We start from the raw sequence: 23,243 nt of genomic DNA on the forward strand, positions 1-23,243 counted from the left end.
AAATTACATCACCATTTCCATGATTATTGTAATCAACCGAGAGTAATATAAATCTAGATAGCTATACTGTCATAGTAGAGTGAAAACTTACTAATTAGTTTCTAGCTTTCTGCTCCAGTATGGCGACTAATAGCAAGGCAGTTATTAATGGAATGCAAGCCAGTTATGGACCTCTTGAAGACTTTAAGAAATGGGAAGCAGTGTTATTTAACGAGAAACAAAACCAATATTTGTCTGAAATGGAAGTGGAAGTGGCTAATCCTTTCTCAAATGAATTTGGTTTTCCACAAGGAGACAGAGCTAAGGAAGGAGTTCAGTTGTTGAAAGAGCACCCCCAGCATCAACAACCGTTCACATGATTTCATATTGGATGAATTTCACTTCAATACTATTTTCCCACCAACACAACGGGTCCAGGAAAGTAGAGGCGTCACACATATCCCAACCATTGTTTCAGAAATTTCGGAGCACAGCGTTAGGACATATGTGATTTGATGTTAGGAACATATGTCAATTTAGAAACGCACTTTACTTGTAATTTGGTAGATCTAGGATGTGTTTAATACTTCAAGGAACAAGGTTTCAAGTTCAAGTGTTAAAAACACACAAGTTTTTCCAAGAAACAAGTGAGAAAATGCTTGATTTTAAAACTCGACAGCTAGCATCTATCGAGGTTTAAAAAGCTGCTGAAGCCCGAAGCTTGACAGCTAACTCGATAGATATCCTATCTGTCGAGGTTTATGAAATTCAGTTTTTCAGAGCTGATTTCACTCCAATCCATGAGTATGTGTTTAGGTTTTCTTTTCTCACAACCCAAAACATATATAATGATTATTTTAAAGGCCGTAAAAGGTTGCACAAGTTAAAAGCAAAGTTGTATTCATGCAAATTGTGACCGGAGACAGAATTTGCTCTAGTTCATCTTTCTTTTGAAGAAGTTGCTGTGTTTGTACACCTTAGGGTTTTGTGACCAAGGAGTTTCGTGATCTTCATCATGTGATGAACTAAAGAACTTTGCAGCCAACATCCTTCTCAAGTTGGTGATTAAGTCGCGTACTGAGATCCGCACATCTATTGGTTAGTCATGTATTGGAAGTCGTGCATTCAAAATGAGAGATTGTCACTACAGAACAAGTCCAATTGGGTATTAGGGTAAGGATTCAACTGTAGGTTGGTATAAGGTACTAGGATTTCTTTACTTGTGACTGTTTGTTTTGATAATAGTGGATTCTCGGGAGTGGTGACCTTAAAATCACCCTGTGAGGTTTTTGCCGTGTAGGTTTTCCCCATTCGTAAACAAATCACCGTGTCAATTTAATTGTTCGGAAATTTAGACCCCGGTTAATAGAATTAACAAGTTTTAAATCCAAGTTGTTAATTAGATTTATTATAACTAAAACTTGTTAATACAAAAAAACATCAATATCATGTCAAAATCATGCAACGGATAAATAAATAAGACAAGATATGATAACCCAGGAAAACCAATGAAACAAACTAGTTTCACAGTAAAAAACCTGGGGGGAAACTTTCCCAAAAAGCAATCCACTATAGTAAAGAGAAGTTTCAGATCTAGTATAAAACCTTTATCCCTAAACTCTACAATCCCAATAGATGAACTTACAGCAGAAACCTTCTACTGCTTCAGAACCTTTGAACTCTTCAATATATAAACGCCACCCTTTGATGCACGAATCCTAGTACGTGACTAACCAATTGTGCGGATCCCAATACGCGACTTCAATCACCAACTAGAAGAAAATTGTTGGCTGCAAAGTTCTTCACTTCATCAATAATGAAGATCAAAAAGCACTTGGTTATAAAACCCTAAGGCGCAAAGACGCAGTAGCTTCTTTCAGAGAGAATAAGGCATCGGTCACCTTTTACATATGTTCTCATTGTATTCTCTTATGTGACGGCCTCTAAAATAAGCCTTATATAGGTCTAGGGTTGTGAGAAAAGAAACCCTATACAAATACAAAAACTTGGCCCAAAAATCAGATCTGAAAATTCTGATTTCCGTAACCTCGATAGATAGCAGGTGTCGAGCTTTAAACTTCGATAGATACAGCTATCGATGAGGTGTCGAGCATGTGTCGAGGAGACGGAAACTTTCTCGATCGATCCATCAGCTATCGAGAAGTGTCAAGCTATCTGTCCGCAGCTATCGAGAGGTGTCGAGCAGCTGTCGAGCTATTTGTCCAGCTTTAATGAACAGTTTTTCTTCACTTGCTTCTTGATCCAATCTTCATGGGTTTAATACTAGACTTGAACAACATGTTTCTTGAAGTATTGAACACATCCTAGATCTACCCAATTACAAGTAAAGTGCGTTTTGTCAAAGGATTAGCCAATTACACAAAATCTTGACATATGTTCTTAACATGTGAACCACATATGTCCTAATAATCTCCCCCTTTGGCAATCCGTGACAAAACCACAACAAACAAATGAACATATGAGAGAAGTCATAAATCACTCAACTCATATTCACTTGTTGAATACAATAAAATCTATCCTAACACAAACTCTTGAAAAACTTTACAAGAAGAGAGTTTATGGGAAGTAGACTTTGACAACCTGTATTTCTGAAACACTTTAAACAAAAATCATCAAGGCATCTTTGTGTGAAACAGAAATAATAGATTGCATACAAGTAATAAGAAACATGTGTAGAGAGATAGAAAAGAAACAACATATGTAGAGGTAGGTGAAGAAGACATACATCAACATATAAAGAAGATAAGTTCAATGTATGCAAACATGGTCACAAGACCGGTGTACAAGAACAAGGATGTAAGCACTCCCCCTAACAAGATGAAACACATCTCCCCCTTACAAAGGAATATATTTCTCCCCCTAACATGTAGAATCTTAAGAAAAAAAGAAACCACAAAGTCTCCACAATTTCTCCCCCTTTTTGTCATGATTGACAAAGGGTACAAGAAGCTAGAAAGTTTCACCCGAGAGACATAAAGATAATCAAGGATGATCAAAGGGGTACAAAGAAATCCATATAAATGCATGAATGTAATGAAACAAGATGCTATGGATGACAAGATAATAGAAAGATGCAAAACACACACACACACACTAAAAAAGTCTAACCAATTTTATATTCCAAAAACAAGTCAAGACAGTTTAGTGAGCATACATTAACACATATAAAACCTTGTGATGGCCAAATCACATTGTATCTGCATATGTATCAAGAATAGCAAAGAATATTGTGTGTTGTGTGTGAAAAATATTGCAAGATTGCACAAGTGTATACATGTTATGACGATTTGAGATATGAGAAAATCACTTTAACTCACACACAATCATAACTGCTTGATGGGGACTATCACCTTCGAGGTACATCCTATAACTCCCACATCTCCTAGAATACACGCTTGCAATCATATTTAAAGTATTTTTTTTTATCTTTACATTATTCTTTTATGCATATCATGCATAGGCATATAAAAGAGAGAGAAAAGAAATATCCAATGATATTTGACATTCCAATTTTGCTATACCGAAGCATACAGGTGTCATATTATGATTAGCGGGCAACAGCAGTGAGATGGTTATTTATGCATTTCTTTTAGGATTTTCTAGTCCTTCCCGTCAAAAAGAGTGATATGAGTGTTAAGTATAAGAGACAACTTAATCGTACTCATCACAAATACGAGCCATAAAGCGCACTTGCTTAGTTGTGCATAGAGATGCTCATCTAAGTTACAAATGATACAAAGTTTAGAAGACTTTTTTTAAATGGCCATTCAAGGTACACAAGTACCAATGTACACAAAACACACAATGTTTTTGTATTTTTCTTCTTTTTATTTTTATTTTGAAAACAAAATGAAATAAAAACTAAACAACCAAACAAAAACAGACAACCACATGAAAGCATGAATGAAAGATGCATATGCATGAAGGCATGATAAAATGGTGTAGATGCATGAAAGCATGATTTCAAAAACAGATAAGAAATCAAACAAAAAGAGTCCTACTTTAGATAGAAAGAATTGAAGTAAAGGACAAACAAAAAAGACAATCAAGTTTTAGGCTCCTTTCTCGCCCATACAGCACGAGTCTTTGGCCATGAAGATGAAAAGACACGTGTCCTAGTATGCCTACTAAAGGACATAGAAAAATTAAGATTCTCCTGAAATTGAGTTAAAAAGCTCAAAGCTTTTAATAACTCTCCAAATAAAGGTGTAGGTCCTTGAGAGGAAACTTGTGACCGTTTGGAAAATTGCTTTTGAGGATACAACATAAAGCAATTAGGACGAATGTGTCCAGAAACACCACAATGGTGACAAACATGAGGTCTAACAAAGGATTTAGAATTAGTCAGATCAATTTTGGATTTCATACCTTTATTACCTTTCTCATATTGGGGCAAAAAGACAGTCCTTGATCCAGAAGCCGTGGAAGAGGAAGGCTGGAGGAAACAACATATCCTAAGCAAATCTTATCAGAACTAGGCTTTTGAGCACTCAAGACCTCATCAAACTTTGCATTAGACATCCTCTCTATTTGAGTTCTAGCTTGACCAAGCTCAACCTCAAGATTCTTGATCTTCTCTTCTAATGAGGTGTTTTCCACAACAAGAGTCTCAACTAACCTTGTAGTCTCATCTAGTTTGACCGACAGATCAGCTTTTTCAGTTTTTACCTCATTAAGCTCTTTTCTACAAAGATGAGAAGTCTTTTCAGATTTTATGACTTTAGTACATAACTTATCATAGGCTTCCTGAAGTGTCAACTTCTTGTATACTTCATTATCAGAAGAATCCTCATTGTCACTAGCACTCTCCACAATCACCTTATCGATTGAGGCAGCAAAGGCCATAACGTGACAACATTCATCCACATACTCATCAGAAGAGTCATTCTCAGTATCACTCCATGTAGCAACCAACCCTTTATCTTTGGATTCCTTGGTCTTTTCCTTCATGAGATAGTTTGGGCACTCTATCCTTATATGACTAAAACCTTTGCACTCATGGCATTGGATGGGGGGTTTCTCATTCTTTCCCTTCCTTGAGGATTTAGGTTTTCTAAGAGGTTTGCTTTTATCCTTTTTCCTAAACTGAAGAAGCTTGATAATCTCATCAGTTATGAAGGTTAGATCCTCATCCTCATCCTCATCATCATCTTCATCTTCATCTTCATTTTCAGAGTCCTCAATCTCTTCCTCTATACCCTTAAGAGCCAAGTTTTTACTCTTTCCACCTTTTCCCATTAAACGTAATATCATCTCATAGGTTTGAAGGTTCCCTACAAGCTCAGTCAAAGGAATTTGATCAATGTCCTTTGCTTCTTCAATGGCAGTGATCTTGGCATGGAATCTTTCAGGTAAGGACCTAAGGATTTTCCTAACAATTTTGGATTCTGCAATACATTCTCCAAGGTTGAAGGCAGAATTCACAATATCCTTGAGTTTGGCATAGAACTCATCAAAGGTCTCATCCTCCTCCATCCTATTTCTTCAAAACTACTAGTGAGTTGTTGAAACTTCACAGTCTTTACTGGCTTGGTACCTTCATAGGTGATTTCAAGAATGGTCTATACTTCCTTGGCAACTTCTGTGGATGATATTTTCTTGAATTCTTCATTGGTCACCCCACAAAATAAAGCTTCAAGGCCATATTATTGAAATTTGCCACTATAATTGTTGCATCAACCCAATCGACCGGCGCTTCCTTTGGCTTAATCCAGCCAACTTCAACAACTTGCCATACCTATTCACCTAGAGCCTGCAAAAAAACTTTCATACGAACTTTCCAGTATGCATAATTAGTTCCATCAAATAAAGGAGGAATCAAAAGAGATTGTCCACGATCCATGACAACGGGGGTCAAGGATCACACTTAGGAAATTAATCCAATCAGAGTGTACCTGCTCTGATACCGCTTGTTCAGAAATTTAGACCCCGGTTGATAGAATTAACAAGTTTTAAATCCAAGTTGTTAATTAGATTTATTATAACTAAAACTTGTTAAAACAAACAAACATCAATATCATGTCAAAATCATATAGCGGAAAAATAAATAAGACAAGATATGATAACCCAGGAAAACCAATGAAACAAACTAGTTTCACAGTAAAAAATTTGGGAGGAAACCTTCCCAAAAAGCAATCCACTATAGTAAAGAGAAGTTTCAGATCTAGTACAAAACCTCTGTCCCTAGACTCTACAATCTCAGTAGATGAACTTACAGTAGAAACCTTCTACTGCTTCAGAACCTCTGAACTCTTCAATATATGAACGCCACCCTTTGATGCACAAATCCTAGTCGAACCAATTGCATGGATTCCAATACGCGACTTCAATCACCAACTAGAAGAAGATTGTTGGCTGCAAAATTCTTCACTTCATCAATAATGAAGATCAAGAAGTACTTGGTTACAAAACCCTAAGGCGCAAAGGCGCAGTAGCTTCTTTTAGAGAGAATAAGGCATCGGTCACCTTTTGCATATGTTCTCCTTGTATTCTCTTCTGTGACGGCCTCTAAAATAAGCCTTATATAGGTCTAGGGTTGTGAGAAAAGAAACCCTACACAAATACAAAAGCCTGGCACAAAAATCAAATCTGAAAATTCTAATTTCCGTAACCTCGATAGCTAGCAAGTGTCGAGTAGGTGTCGAGCTTTAAACTTCGACAGATACAACTATCGAGGAGGTGTCGAGCATGTGTTGAGGAGACAAAAGCTTTCTCGATCGATCCACCAGCTATCAAGAGGTGTCAAGCTATCTGTCCGCAGTTGTCGAAAGGTGTCGAGCAGTTGTCGAGCTATCTGTCCACAGGTGTTGAGCTATCTGTCCAACTTTAATTAACAGCTTTTCTTCACTTGTTTCTTGGTCCAATCTTCATGGCTTTAATACTAGACTTGAACAACATGTTTCTTGAAGTATTGAACACATCCTAGATCTACCCAATTACAAGTAAAGTGCGTTTTATCAAAGGATTAGCCAATTACACAAAATCATGATATATGTTTTTAACATGTAAGCCACATATGTCCTAACATTAATTTCTGCTGCACTTTAGTTAATTGGTGATTTGTTTGTACTATCACACATTTTGCACGTTAATTGAATTAATTAATTAACTTGACTATATCAATTGGTTAATTTATCACAAGGGGTCAGTACATTCTTGGCCTATCAAGTGGTATCAAAGCAGGCACACTCTGATTAGGTGTTAATCTTTGCTGTGTGATCCATTGGCTCCTGTTTGTCATGGATAGAGAACATTCTCTTATTATACCTGCTTTATTTGATAACACTAACTATGCATACTGGAAAGTATGCATGAGAGCTTTCTTGCAGTCATTAGATGAAAAAGTGTGGTAAGTTGTGGAGATAGGTTGGACCAAGCCTACGGAAGCGCTGGCCGATTGGGATGATGTAAAGATCAAGGCGGCAAACTTCAACAGTAGAGTATTGAATGCTCTATTCAGTGCAATCATAAATGAGAAATTCAAGAAGATATCCTCTACTAAAACTACTAAGGAAGCATGGACCATTCTCCAGACAACCTATGAAGGAACCAAGGCTATCAAGGGTTCAAAGCTTCAAAGGCTTACTATGAGCTTTGAAGAGATTAAGATGGAAGAGGATGAGTCATTTGATGAGTTCTATGCCAAGCTCAAGGACATAGTGAACTCAGCCTTTAATCTTGGGGAAACCGTTCCTGAGCCCAAGATTTTGAGAAAGGTGCTCAGATCTCTACCCGAGATATTTCATGCCAAGATCTTCTCCTTCCCTCTCCTATTGTCATACCATTAAGAGGTTGATAGTCCAAATACTTATCAAGCCCTTTCAAAGTGACAAGTGATCGTTTGGTGCTGCTGGGAAGTATTGGAAGAAGCCAAGGATGGCAGATGCAACATGGAGCTTATTGCAGGATCCGGAGAGCTAGACAAGACACGATTCCAAGAAGCCTTGTTAGAGTAAGAGCTTGGAGGGCTTAGGTACAGCGGGTAGATTAGGCTTGGAGGGTCTCTTGCTAACCCATGTATCCCAACTGATTGTCTAGTGGATCGATTACCGCTTGGAGGGCGGCGGAGAGGTTTTTCGTCGAGTTCTTCGGTTTCCTCTTCGATAACACATCGACGTGTTATCTGTGTTTGCATTCTTCTTCCCTACTCTTTTACCTTTCATTTTACTGTTGTGATTATTTGATTATGGATTAGAGTAGCTTGTTTACTTGTCTGCTCACATTTACTCTATTCCGCACTTAGTATAAGTTAGAGTAAAATCTATCGAGCCGTTATTTATTTTGGGGGTCTAAATAGCTCTTGTGTTTTTAACACATTTTCGAGCTTTCAGACTTCAAGTGCAAAGCTCGATTAAATGCTTAGTCTTTAGAAATCTGCTTCCGATTGAACCGATTTAGGGTATGATTTTTCTTCTCCTAGTATTGCTTCTGCTAGTACTATTGTTTTTGTTCCTCCTGCTGATAATATTGAAACTGAGAACAATGATGTTAAAAATGAATTAGCTAGTGAGAAAATAGACAAGGGTAAATCTATCTTAGGAGCACCCCCTAAGCTTGATAAGAAAAAGATCAAGAACCCTAGGGCTAAGAAGGGAAATACCCAAAAGCCCAAACAGAAAAAGTAGCATTTCTGTCATCACTATGGCATAATTGGATATACTCGACCTAACTACTATAAGTGGTTAGCCACTCAATAGAGCAATAGTGTGATCACATCGGGAAACTAGAATCAATTTCCATCCTCCTTTGCTTCTCTTGGAGACCTTCTCAAAGCCCTCATGTTCCTTTCAAACTTAAACGGTTAAATTCCTCCCCCTCGCCACCGGATCAAGGGTTTGCTGAACAAAAAGGTTCTTCCAAGGTGTGGAAGGAAAAGGGTTCCAAGTGATTCTGTCACTTATTCTCTCTCTCCCCTTCTTATTTTTGATTTTGCATTACTTGCGTGTTTTTCTTTCATGTTTTGAGTTAGTCTAGTTTTATGCATTACTTTGTTTTACACATTTTTGTTTGATTACTTTTCAGTTTTGTTTTACTTTGTTTTTCATAAAAAAAAAAATGAAAAATTAGAAAAATACAAAAACAGTATGTGTTTGTGTACCTTGGATGGCCATTGAAAGAAAATTTTCTAAACTTTGTATCAAAAGTAGCTTAGCTGAGCATCTCTATGCACAACTAAGAAAGTGAGCTTTATGGCTCATATTTGTGATGAGGAAGGTTAAGTAATCTTTTGTGCTTAACACTTGTATCACTCTTTTTTGACGGGAAGGACTAGAAAATCCTAAGAGAAAGGCATAAATAACCATTTTACCACTATTGCCCACCAATCAAGAAATGACATTTGTATGCTTCGGCATAGTAAAAGTGGAATGTCAAATACTTAAAATCATTGGGTATTCCTTTTCTATCTCTTATATGCCCATGCATGATTTGCTTAAAAGAAAAATACGCAAAGAAAAATAAAAAGCAAAAAGAATCAAAATGCTTTACATATGATTGCAAGTGAGTATTCCAGGAGATGTGGAAGTTATAGAATGTACCTCGAAGGTGATAGTCCCCATCAAACAGTTATGATTGTGTGTGAGTTAAAGTGATTTTCTAATATCTCAAATCGTCATAACATGTAGACACAACATGCAAAATTCTTTGCTACTTTTGATACATGTGCAGGTACTATGTGATTTGGCTATCACAAGGTATACTTGTGTAAATGTATGCCTACTAAACTGTCTTCACTTGTTTTTGAAATATAAAATTGGTTAGACTTGTTTAGTGTGTGTGTGTTTGGGATTTATGTGATTGACATTCTTCTTGTTGAGAGATGATTTTGAGGTTTTAAAATGTTGTTTGGATCATTGGTTTTATAGCATGCTTGATTGCATTCATATCTGTATTTTTCTCTTCTTGGAAAACTGTTTTTAAGCAATCTCGACAGTTGCTGGACACCTCTCGATAGCTAGGCTATCTATCGAGACCCTTCAGTTGTTTTTTATCGCATTCTCGATAGCTTCTCGATAGCTACTTGATCCATCGAGATTCTTCTGCTGTGGACACCTTTCGATAGATCCTGGATAGCTCTTCGACAGCTAAAAAGCGCCTTTTTAATTCTCGACACATCTCGATCTGTCAAGATTTATGACGTTTCTATATAAAGGTTCCTTGTGATTTCAGATCACTTCTCTTCGTTCTCTCTTGATTGCTTTTAGCCTTTTCACCTCCCAAACTCTTCTCTCTCACTCCAAACTTCATTCTCAAGAGTTTTTCGACCTTGATCCCTCACTTTATCATGCATTTCATTCCTTTTGACCTAACTCTTGGGATTTTTGAAATTTTTGAAAATTTTCAAAATTTATGAAGTTTTTGTGAAAATTTTGGGATGGGTGTTACTTAAATGAGTTTAAGACTTCATGCATTGCATCACATTTGCATTATGACAATGTTTCATGCATTTAGATGTGTGTTTACTTTGTTGCAATTTTGTGTGCTGGTAGGTTTGGATTGGGCTAAGCCCATGATGTATTTAAATTTGCACGTCACATGCTCATGCATTTTCATGCATACGTACCTTCATTTCTTTACATTCTTATATACTACTGTGTTGGTACTTTTCTAACTCTCTCTCTCTCTCTCTCTCTCTCTCTCTCTCTTGCGTTAGTCTACTTTATGACACCTAAACACAAATCTACTTCTTCCTAGGATCCTCTGCGTTCTGGGGCATCTTCTTCCTCTGATCCTACACCTTCTTCTGTTCGGTTTCATGATGATGAAGCCCGAAATGACTTCTCAGTGAACTTTTGTAGACGAGGCATTCATTTGAAACGCCATGTCATTCTGTTGGACTTTTCCGACATTGACCTACCCACTATCATTCACAGTAGGGGTTGGGAGTCACTTTGTGACATCCCGGTCACTAGTCACTTTGTGACATCCCGGTCACTTGTCCCTCCGTGATCGTACAGGAGTTTTACTCCAATATGGATGGAATTGAAACTTCAATACCTCATTTCTTCTCTCGCGTTTGAGTTACACAAATCGTAGTTACTCCGAAGATTGTCTCTGAGGTACTACACGTTCCTAGGGTAGCGCATCCTGACTACCCTGGTTACGATCGTCTGCGGATTGTGCCCAAGGACAAACTCTAGTCTTGCTTCTATGAGACACCTTCTTCTTGGGGTGACTGTCAAAACACCCCTTGCTTGGGCTTTGCAAAAGGTCCGAGGTTCCTTAACATGGTGATGACATTCATTCTTCATCCTTTGTGTCACTATAACTCCATTACAAAACCTTGTGCTCGATTTTTGTTGTCCCTCTTAGAGGATATCTCTATCGACTTCCCTTCTCACTTTATTCTATCCCTTATAAATGTCTATAGAGATACGACGACCTGTTATAAACTCATTTTTCCTTCGGCTATCAGGCAGATACATGATAGTTGCCATAGACACCACTACCGTTCGATGGAGCGAGGCACCACTCAAACCGAGGTGGCCCCAGACATAGACAGAAGCTCCTCCAGCTTCTGCCACTCCATCCACCTCAGCTCCTTCGTCTTCTGCAGGTGGAGTGACACTTAAGGACATTATGGCACATCTTGTACGCATGGATGCTCGCCTTGACACTCTCAGTGATGAGTTGTGTCAAGTGAACACTCATGTCAGTCATATCGCATGACGATAGGCTGCCATGGGTGGTTTCACTGATGCTTCTTCTATATCTCTACCGGCGTCCAAGGATGAGAGTGACGATGGCTCCAGTAGTGAGGATGCTGATGACGATGATGGTGCTAGCTTACCTAGTGATGATGAGATGTCTACTTGATGTACTTGCCTTTTGTCACTCGTGACAAAAAAGGGGAGTAGTTTTGAGATGAGAGTAGTCATACTCATAGGGGGAAGGTTAGTATAGAAGTGTGAATATGAGGGATGTAGTGAGGATTTTTGTATCTTTTCTTTTCTTTCTATTTTAGATACATCATTTCTTTGTATATTGGTCTTGTGACCACTTGATATACATTATACTTATATTTGGTTTATATATATATATTGATGTATGTTATTCACCTATCTTTCAATGTGTTGTTTCTTTTTTTCTTTATGCACATGTTTCTTATATGATGTATGCAATCTTATATTTCTATTTCACACTAAGATACTTTAATGAGTTTTGTTTAAAGTGTTTCAGAAATACAGGTTGTCAAAGTCTACTTGCCATATACTCTCTTCTTGCAAAGTTTTTCAAGAGTTTGTGTTAGGATAGATTTTATTGTATTCAACAAGTGAATATGAGTTGAGTGATTTATGACTTCTCTCATATGTTCATTTGTTTGTTGTGGTTTTGTCACTGATTGCCAAATGGGGATATTGTTAGGACATATGTGATTTGATGTTAGGAACATATGTCAATTTAGAATTGGCTAATCCTTTAACAAAACGCACTTTACTTTTAATTGGGTAGATCTAGGATGTGTTTAATGCTTCAAGGAACAAGGTTTCAAGTTTAAGTGTTAAAGCCCTGCAAGTCTGTCCAAGAAACAAGTGAGAAAGTGCTAGATTTTAAAACTTGACAGCTAGCATCTATTGAGGTTTAAAAAGCTGCTAAAGCCCGAAGTTCAACAGCTAGCTTGATAGATACCCTATCTGTTGAGGTTTATAAAATTCAAATTTTCAAAACTGATTTCACTCCAATCCGTAAGTATGTGCTTAGATTTTCTTTTTTCACAACCCTAAACATAATATAAAGTTTATTTTAAGGGCCGTAAAAGGTTGCACAAGTGAAAAGCAAAGTTGTATTCATGCAAATTGTGACTGAAGACAGAATTTGCCCTAATTCATCTTTCTTTTGAATAAGCTGTTGTGTTTGTACACCTTAGGGTTTTGTGACCAAGGAGTTTCATGATTTTCATCCTTTTTAAATTGGTGATCAAGTCACGTATTGGGATCCGCGCATCTATTGGTTAGTCACATATTGAGAGCCATGCATTGAAAAGGAGAGATTGTCATTATAGAAAAAGTCCAATTGGGTATTGGGGTAAGGATTTAACTATATGTTGGTATAAGGTACTGAGATTCCTTTACTTGTAATCGCTTGTTTTGATAATAGTGGATTTTCGAGAGTGGTGACTTTAAAATCACCCGATGGAGTTTTTGCCATGTAGGTTTTCCCCATTCATAAACAAATCACCGTGTCAATTTAATTTTAGCTGCACTTTAGTTAATTGGTGATTTGTTTGTGCTACCACGCATTTTGTATGTTAATTGAATTAATTAATTAACTTGACTATATCAATTAGTTAATTTATCACAAGGGGTCAATACATTCTTGGCCTATCATACAGTAATCATATGCCACAGCCATATTCCTTAGTAGCTTCTTTAGAACTCCTAAGGAAGTTCAAGAAGCTGAAGGGAGAAAAATTAAACAACACAAGGACTGAAACTTACGTTGGCGGACATAAATTGTCAACTGAAGATATCATGAAGGTGGTTGGAGCAAGGTACGTTCAATTCTCTACCCAGAATCAGATGTTTGATCCTTATCACATGCCTAGGCATCCTTTCGGTTTTTGGACTATCGGGTCTGGCCGAGGAAGAAATAAGAGAAGTGGAACTTGCCCATCACTTTATAGCTGCGGCTGAGAAGCTAGGCTACCAGCAATATGATCATGGTAGCGGACTGCTTTTACATTGTAAACCGATTTCATCAGCTAGAGGTAATCTGGTGGAGAGAATTGTTTCCCATTTTGCTGAAGCGCTTCAAGAAAGGATTGACAAAGAAATTGGGAGAGTCTCAGTGAAGGTATTCCAACAACATGCTGGGCTAATTCACGGGTGTTTTAATGGTAACTTCTTGTCCCTTAAAATGCAGCAACAACTTCCTTTCACTCAAATAACACAATTCACGGGAATCCAAGCCATAGTGGATAATGTTGCATTGAATGTAAGATTCATTTGATAGATATTGGAATCAAGTGGGGAGTACATTGGACAGTCCTAATGCAAGCTCTTGCAGAACGACGAAACTGCCCAATTTAGCTTCCTAAGATTACTGCTGTCGGATTAACACACAATCAGAGTATAGAAGTGACAGGGAAGAGGTTAGTAAGTGTTGCCAAGTCTTTGAACCTACCCTTTCTGTTTAAGTCACTTTTATTATCAAACATGAAGGATATTAAGGCAGAACTATTTGAAACTAAATAGGATGAAGCTGTGGTCATCTATGCTTCACATATTCTGAGGACAATGATCTCAAGGCCTAAACGCTTGGAGAACTTGCTGAGAGTGATCAAAAATCTCAATCCATTAATAATGATTGTCATTGAGATTGAAGCAAACCATAATTCACCCTTATTTGTGAATCGCTTCATTGAAGCACTAATCTTTCATAGTGCACATTATGAATGCGCGGAGACATGCATAAAAGAGACAGATGAGGCTAGGATGGCAATGGAAACACTTTTTCATGTTGGGATCAGAAACATTATAGCAGAGGAAGGGACAGAAAGGACTAATCAAAGTGTCAAGATGGATGTTTGGAAGGCCTTCTTCAAGAGGTATAGAATGGTGGAAATTAAGTTGAGCGAGTCCTCCTTATATCAAGCTAGTTTGGTTGTTAAACGGTTTGCTTGGTGGAGTTCTAGTACACTAGATAAGAATGGGAAATGTCTGATTATAGGGTGGTAGGGAACCTCATTTTGTTCCCTTTCAGTTTGGAAGTTCCTTTGACAGAGAGAGGGATAATGTATGTGTATGTCTTTGGCAAATGGCATTGTCTTTATGTAAACCAATTCAAATGGTTCCTGATTTATAAATATGGTTCTAATTGTTTATGAGTTGCCTCTTCTTGACTTGTGTAACTAGGGTGTTGGGGACATATTTTTATGTAATTGGCATATTCTTTGACAAAACATACTTTACTTGTATTTGGGTAAATCTAAGTAGGTTCAAGATGATCATTACAAGTGGTTAAATTGAAGACATGAAGACTACTCAAGAACTGTTCAAGAAAAGTGCAATCTGCAGGTCTCGATACCTGCTCGATAGAATCTCGATCTGTCGAGATTCATTAAATCTCGACAGATTCCTCGATCGATCGAGCTTACAAGTTTTCATATTATAGCTAGCAATGTTTTTATTCTAAAAGGCTATTTGTTTATGGGTTTGTATAATCCTTATTGGACTAGGAAAATCCAAGGTTTGTGTAAACCTATTTGGAATAGGAGAGCCCATCAACCTCCTATTTAAAGGAGGTGGGAAAAAGAAAAACCTAACCCTAGAGAGCTTCATATGGTTTTCTTTTTGAAACCCTAGCCCCCTCCTACAGAAGAAAGAGTTCTTCCTGCATTTCTTGTACGCCTTTGGGTTCTGTAACCAAGCAAATTCTCTCGCACCAACATTGAAGATCTTATTGGTGTTTCTATGTGAAGCTACTACAAATCAACTACAACAATCAAAGGGTTGCTGTTGAGTTAGTCAAGTACTGGGATTAGTGCAAAGGAGTAAGTTACATACTGGGATCCGCGCAACTGGTTAGTCACGTACTTGGGAGCCGTGCATCAGAAAGGGGAATTGTCACTATAGAACAAGTCCAATTGGGTATTGGGGTAAGGGTTCAACTGTAGGTTGGTAAGGTACTTAGGATTCCTTCACTTGTAACTACTTGTTATGATAATAGTGGAGTTTCGGGAGTGGTGACCTTAAAATCACCTTGTGGGGTTTTTGCCGTTAGGTTTTCCCCATTCGTAAACAAATCATCGTGTTATTTATTTTCCGCTGCATTATTAGTTTATTGGTGATTTGTTTGTGCTACCACGTTTTTACATGATAAATTGATTAACTAATAACTTGGCTAATTAATTAATTAATTTCTATCACAAGAGGTCATTCAGTTTGTGGCCTATCAAGTGGTATCAGAGCAGGCACACTCTGATTAGGGTTAATCTTTGCTGTGTGATCCATTGACCCTTGTTGTCATGGAAACTCTTGATTGTTTTGATTTGCATGATCTTATGTTGAATGATGATGATGATATACAAGATGCCCTATTGCAAGCTTTATAATTTTTGTATGAAATCTCTTGAATGTTCTACAAAATTAAAAGCTAATTTTAAAAAGGTCAAGCTTGAAAAAGATGATTTGATTGCAAAATTGGATGAAGCCAATAATTTGAATGAGAAATTTAAAAATAAAATTTCATATCAGGTGGAAAAAATTAAAAGTTTGGAAGAGCAACTAGTTGAATCTAAAACTGAAGTTGAAAAATTAACTAGTGTCAAACTTGTTGTTGAGCCTAACTAAAAAGAAAAGGATTTTTATATTCCTCCATTTAAAAGGAATAATGAAGAGTTGAAGGCTAATATTGTTAGGATAGACAAAGGTAAAAATTCTGATGTTAACGCTGAAATTTCTAAACCTATGTCTAAAACTCCTCCTAGGAAGAATGAAAATTCTAAATTTGTCCCCACTTGTCATCATTGTCATATTGTTGGTCATATTAGGCCAAATTGTCCTAATTTGTCAACCTCTAAGGTTAGACATCCTTCTAGGAAGCATAGTAGTTCAAAAACTACTCATGTTTGTCACCATTGTGATGCTTCCGGTCACACTCGTCCTAATTGTTTCAAGTTGTTTCCTCATAAGCAAGTATCAAATAGGTCTCATCCTTTGTCTAAAGGCTATGTACCTATTCTTGGTGAGTTATTAAAAGCTTTGAACTCTTTAACTCAATTTCAGGGGAATTCTAATTCCTCTATGTCCTATAGTAGTCATACTAGGGCACGTGCCTTTTCATCTTCACGGCCAAAGACTTATGCTGTGTGGGTGATAAAGGATCCTAAGACTTAATTGTTTTTTCTGTTTGTCCTCTACTTTAATTCTTTCTATCTAAAGTAGGACTCTCTTTGCTTGATTTTTTATCTGCTTTTGGAATCATACTTTCATGTATCTGCACCCTTCTATCATGCCTTCATGCATATGCATATTTCTTTCATGCTTTCATGTTGTTTGTTTAACATGTTTTTGTTTGTTTGTTTTTAGTTTTGTTTATTTTGTTTTTGATATAAAAATTAAAAAAAAAATTGAAAAATCAGAAAAATACAAAAACAGTATGTGTTTTGTGTACATTGGTACTTGTGTACCTTGGATGGCCATTGAAACAAAGTCTTCTAAACTTTGTATCATTTGTAGCTTAGATGAGCATCTCTATGCACAACTAAGTAAGTGAGTTTTGTGGCTCGTTTTTGTGATGAGTAAGATTAAGTTGTCTCTTATACTTAATACTCATATCACTCATTTTGATGGGAAGGACTAGAAAATCCTAAGAGAAAGACATAAATAACCATCTCACCACTGTTGCCCGCCAATCATAGTATGACACATGTATGCTTCGGCATAGCAAAAGTGCAGTGTCAATGACATTTTTGTGTTTAGGCATAGCAAAATTGAAATGTCAAATATCATTGGGTATTTCTTTTCTCTCTTTTATATGCTCATGCATGATATACTTAAAAGAAAAATATGCAAAGGAAAAATTAAAAGCAAAAAGATCAAAAATGCTTTAAATATGATTGCAAGCATGTATTCTAGGAGATGTGGGAGTTATAGGATGTACCTCGAAGGTGATAGTCCCCATCAAGCAGTTATGATTGTGTGTGAGTTAAAGTGATTTTCTCATATCTCAAATCGTCATAACATATATACACTTATGCAATCTTGCGATATTTTTCACACACAACACGCAATATTCTTTGCTATTCTTGATACATGTGCAGGTACAATGTGATTTGGCCATCACAAGGTTTTACATGTGTTAATGTATGCTCACTAAACTGTCGTGACTTGTTTTTGAAATATAAAATTGGTTAGACTTGTTTAGTGTGTGTGTGTGTGTGTGTGTGTGTGTGTGTTTCTTTTTGGAGATCCATGTGCTTAAAATTATTATTAAGAGATGATTTTGAGAGCTTAATATGTTGATTAAATCATTGGTTGAGTTGCATGTTGGATTGCATTCATGTCTGTGTTTTTCACTTCTCGAAAAACTGTTTTTATTTATTTTTTATTTTTTAAAAGCTAGCTCGACGGCTCCTCAATGCCTAGCTATCTGTCGAGCTTCTAAGCTTTTTCTTATTGCAATCTCGACAACTTCTTAACACCTGGTGGATCGATGAGAAAGCTCTTGTCTCCTCGATAGCTTCTTGACACCTGGTAGATCGATCGAGATCTTTTTAGCCTTTTGTTGATTTGTCCCTCGACAGATCCTCGACAGTTGCATTTGTCGACGTCTATTATGCTCGACATCTGTCTCGCCACCTCTCGATCGATTGCGATTCCCTTGCATGCATTTCATTTTTCTTTGTTTTGCATTTTTTTTCCTTTGTGTCCATAGCATCTTGTTTTTCTTTTTCTTGTAGGTCTATGGTTCCTTGTTCTCCTTATTCCCTCTATGTCAGTTTTCTGTTTGTCTCCGTCATGTCTTTTGGCTTTTTATGCCCTTTGACAATCGTGTCAAAAAGGGGGAGAAATTTGAGAATTGAATGTCTTTCCTTAGGGGGAGTAATAGATTTAGGGGGAGAACTTCATGTTAAAGGGAAGAATGTTTTTGATGTAACTAACTTAAGGGGAGAGTTAGTTTGATACACATTGATATTGATATATTTTTTGCGTAGTGTATCTTTTGGTTTTGTAACCATTTACATACATCATGTGTTGTTTCTATTTTAAATGATGATGTATGTGTTTCACTCTTTATCTCACATGTGTTGTTTTTTTTCTCTCTTTATACACATGTTTCTTGTTTATTTAACTTGTCATTATTTTCCACATGGTACCTTGATGTGTTTTGTTTAGTGCCTTTCCAGAAAGACAAGTTAAAGCCAAGTCAAGATTCCGAACCTTCTTCTTGTAGCAACTTCCAAGGTTCAGATCTTTTAGACTAGGCTTATTTATTCTGTAATCTTGAATAGAATATATTCTAGGACATTCAATGTACTCTTGTGGTTTTGTCACGGATTGCCAAAGGGGGAGATTGTTGGAGACATATTTTTATGTAATTGGCATATCCTTTGACAAAACGCACTTTACTTGTTTTTGGGTAAATCTAAGTAGGTTCAAGATGATCATTACAAGTGGTTAAATTGAAGACATGAAGACTACTCAAGAACTGTTCAAGAAAAGTGCAATCTGCAGGTTTCGATACCTGCTCAATAGAATCTCGATCTGTCGAGATTCATTAAATCTCGACAGATTACTCGATCGATCGAGCTTACAGGTTTTCAGATTATAGCCAGCAATGTTTTTATTCTAAAAGACTATTTGTTTATGGGTTTGTATAATCCTTATTGGACTAGGAAAACCCAAGGTTTGTGTAAACCTATTTGGAATAGGAGAGCCCATCAATCTCCTATTTAAAGGAGGTGGGAAAAAGAAAAACCTAACCTTAGAGAGCTTCATAAGGTTTTCTTTTTGAAACCCTAGCCCCCTCCTACAGAAGAAAGAGTTCTTGCTGCATTTCTTGTACGCCTTTGGGTTCTATAACCAAGCAAATTCTCTAGCACCAACATTGAAGATCTTATTGGTGTTTCTATGTGAAGCTGCTACAAATCAACTACAACAATCAAAGGGTTGTTGTGGAGTTAGTCATGTATTGGGATTCGTGCAAAGGAGTAAGTTACGTACTAGGATCCGCGCAATTGGTTAGTCACGTACTTGGGAGCCGTGCATTAGAAAGAGGAACTGTCACTACAGAACAAGTCCAATTAGGTATTGGGGTAAGGGTTCAACTGTAGGTTGGTAAGGTACTTGGGATTCCTTTACTTGTAACTGCTTATTGTGATAATAGTGAAGTTTCGGGAGTGGTGACCTGAAAATCACCCGGTGGGGTTTTCGCCGTTAGGTTTTCCCCATTCGTAAACAAATCACCGTGTTATTTATTTTCCGCTGCATTATTAGTTTATTGGTGATTTGTTTGTGCTACCACGTTTTTGCATGATAAATTGATTGATTAATAACTTGGCTAATTAATTAATTAATTTATATCACAAGTGGTCATTCAGTTTGTGGCCTATCATAGGGTTCCAATTTTTTATTGGCATCCACTATATTTTCTTTGCTCTCCAATTGTGGTGGTTGATGTGGTTTCATGTGTCTAGATAAATTCCATAAGGTTATGGACAAAGTCAAAGTTGGAATCCTTGCACAGCCAATCTAGCATCCGCGTTCCCATCTTTTCATCTTTATGCAATTTAGTCCTCAGTTCCAAAATTTCGCAATAACAAGCTTCAATTTATACTCGGAAGAAGTTGGTTTACTATTTCTCAATTATATTAGGGTATATAAATGCGTTAGCAAATTCTAGTTCCATAACATATCAAAGTTGGTTTTTATTAATAAACTAATCATGATGCACAAGAAAATTATTGAAAGTGAAATCTAATGAATGCAAAGCAATTATGCAAAATACCATTTAAATGAAAAGACAAATATTAATGAATGTTGTTATCCTTAGTTGTTTGTGTTACATCTAGAGTTTCATATCTAAGTTACTACAATACTACTTGTAGCAACTGAAGCTCACAATATAAGTATATTATATGAGGCCAAAACTTATATTATCTTCAAGCTCCCCTTAGCCTTACAGAGTCCCTAACAAAATTTCTTTTGTATTGAATTTGATTTTAGAGGACATATTCAAAATTATTTGAATTAAACCTCACAAATTAGAAAGAAAAAATAAATAACATTACAACATTTTAGCTGATTAATATACAAATAAACTATCAATTTAACATGATAAATCACTATTAATAATTTAGAAAGAAAAAATTAACAAAATTAAAGTTGTTACCCATTTAACCTAAACATTTCCATATTCTAAAGTTGTCAAACACCTATTAACAAATAACTATTGATATAAAATATTCAATAATTACATCAATACTGCAAGTTGTTCATGCTGTAAAAAATTTGAGAGAATAACATAGCAAGCATCTTAAACTCTTTCTTACTTGGATCCTACAAAACAATATATATATATAGCGATGGAGACAGAGCATGCCATTAAAGAGAACAAATTATGTCATGTTGGACGCAAAGTAAAAGATTAAAAAAACTGAAGATAGCATACCAACTAGTTAATTTATATCAAAAGACATAAAAATCTTTCAATCAAATAGAATCCATAAGTAAATAAATACATGTGGTACAATCATAAATAAAAGGTTTGTCAAGATGATCAAGTTTGGCAATGAAAAAGACACAGCAGCTATTGATGAGGGTAATCTCTATCTAAAATTTGTGATAATGATAAAGATGCAACAACTACTACTTATGCAAATCTAGCATAATCTTATTTTGATTCAACTACAACAAAAATGACGATAATTACCATAAAAAAGATTATATCAAAAAACAGTCTTTTATGATACAACCAAGAGTACAATCAAATCTAATAGAAGGAATTTTAAATCGATTTCAATGATAAAGAAAGGATTCACTTAAATGCGGAGACCAATAAAAAAGGAGAAGTATCATGTTCTAAGTATAGTATTGAATTTTAAACTCTATAATTCAATTTGCTAACTACTAAAATACCTTAGCAAATTGAATTTCTGCAAGCACGGATTTTATCATTCAATTCAATTTCTATAGGCACAAATACTACTAAAACTCTATCATTCAATTTTCTAACTACTAAAACTCTATCACACGGATTACACAATATAATCCAATAATGCTACCGTCTCAAACATTTAAAATAATAATAATAAAAAAAATAAAAAACCAAATCAATTTTAAACATAGAAACAAACAATCATATATCAATACAAATACCCAACCTGAATACATAAAAACTCAAATATGATCCACAACACAAAAGAGGTAGTAACAAATTTAAAAAGAAAAAGAAAAAATAGTAATAAAAAAGAACAACACTATTAATCTAATCCTTACATTGAACCATTATACAGGCAACCACAAGAATAGAGGTCAAGAGCAACTGAATCATCCAACTTTTCAATATTAATATAGTGTGAGGATAGGAAGAGACAAAAGAGTTAGAAAGCCAAAATATGTATTCGGAATTTGAAGGGTTGCCGTTTGAGATTGTAACAGTGGAACAAAAAAGGTTACTATTTAAAATTGTAATCATAGAACACAAAGGGTTGGAAATTATTTTCTTTTTATTAGTATTTGAAAGCTCGAATTTGTGTGAAAACACAAGAGCTGTGTAATCTCCAAATTAAAAATTATGGCTCGGTTGATTTTACTCTAACTTAAACTAAGTGCGAAATAGAGTAAATTCGAGTGATCAAACAATATAACTACTCTAAGCCATATTCATCAAATATCAACAATAAAATGAAAGCTAAAAGAGTAGGAAAGAAGGATGCAAACACAAGATAACACCCCGATGTGTTATCGAAGAGGAAACCGAAGAACTTGGCGAAAAACCTCTCTACCGTCTTTCAAGTGGTAAGTTGATCCACTAGAGAATAAGTTAGAGTACACAAATAACAAAAGACCCTCCAAGCCTAGTCTACCCCATGTACTTGAGCCCTCCAAGTTCTTGCTACCAATTGACTTGACGAAACCTTGTCTTCTCTAGCTCTCCGGATCACGCAATTCAGCCCGATTGCATCTACCAAACAAATGGCTTCTTCCAATACTTCCCAACAGCACCAAAACCTCACTTTACACTTAAAATGGGTGTGGTAAGTGTTTAGGCTATCAACCTCTCAAGGATTTGGATATGGGGAGGTAGGAGTTGAGGAAAACCACACAAGATTGTGTAAAGGATTGTGGGTATGACAATCTCTAACTCTCATGGGTTATGGCTAGGGTTTTCTCTCTAAAAAGCACACCTTTCAATCTGTGGGTAATGATGGTATATATAGTGCGGGTGAAGACATAGTGGAACAGATATGCCAAAATAGTGAAACAGAATGTTTCGCATGTATCTCACGAGAAGGCTTTACCCACGAAACACTCACGAAAACCAGCTGTCATGACTCTTCATATTCTAGTCATGTGTTGTGCACATGGATTCACTTCACTGGAAGTCTTCTCGTGAGCTACCCAAAACTCCTTTGACCTTCAATGTTGTCTTGAGTCTTTACACTCTCTCTCACACACAACCCATACAATGGAATCCCACATAAAATACAGAGTACATAAGATTGAACAAAATTACAATCAAAATTTGGCATGGAACTAAAGCCAACACAAAATAGTTGTAAATCACAACTTTACAGAATT

The 23,243-nt window shown here is 36.3% G+C and overlaps 1 pseudogene; it reads left to right on the top strand.

The window, feature by feature from the left end:
* The first annotated feature begins 119 nt into the window (after positions 1–119).
* LOC115970358 lies at positions 120–14,717 on the top strand (annotated as a pseudogene).
* Positions 14,718–23,243: the final 8,526 nt, after the last annotated feature.

Source organism: Quercus lobata, chromosome 12 (assembly GCF_001633185.2).
Source record: "Quercus lobata isolate SW786 chromosome 12, ValleyOak3.0 Primary Assembly, whole genome shotgun sequence".
NCBI lineage: Eukaryota > Viridiplantae > Streptophyta > Magnoliopsida > Fagales > Fagaceae > Quercus > Quercus lobata.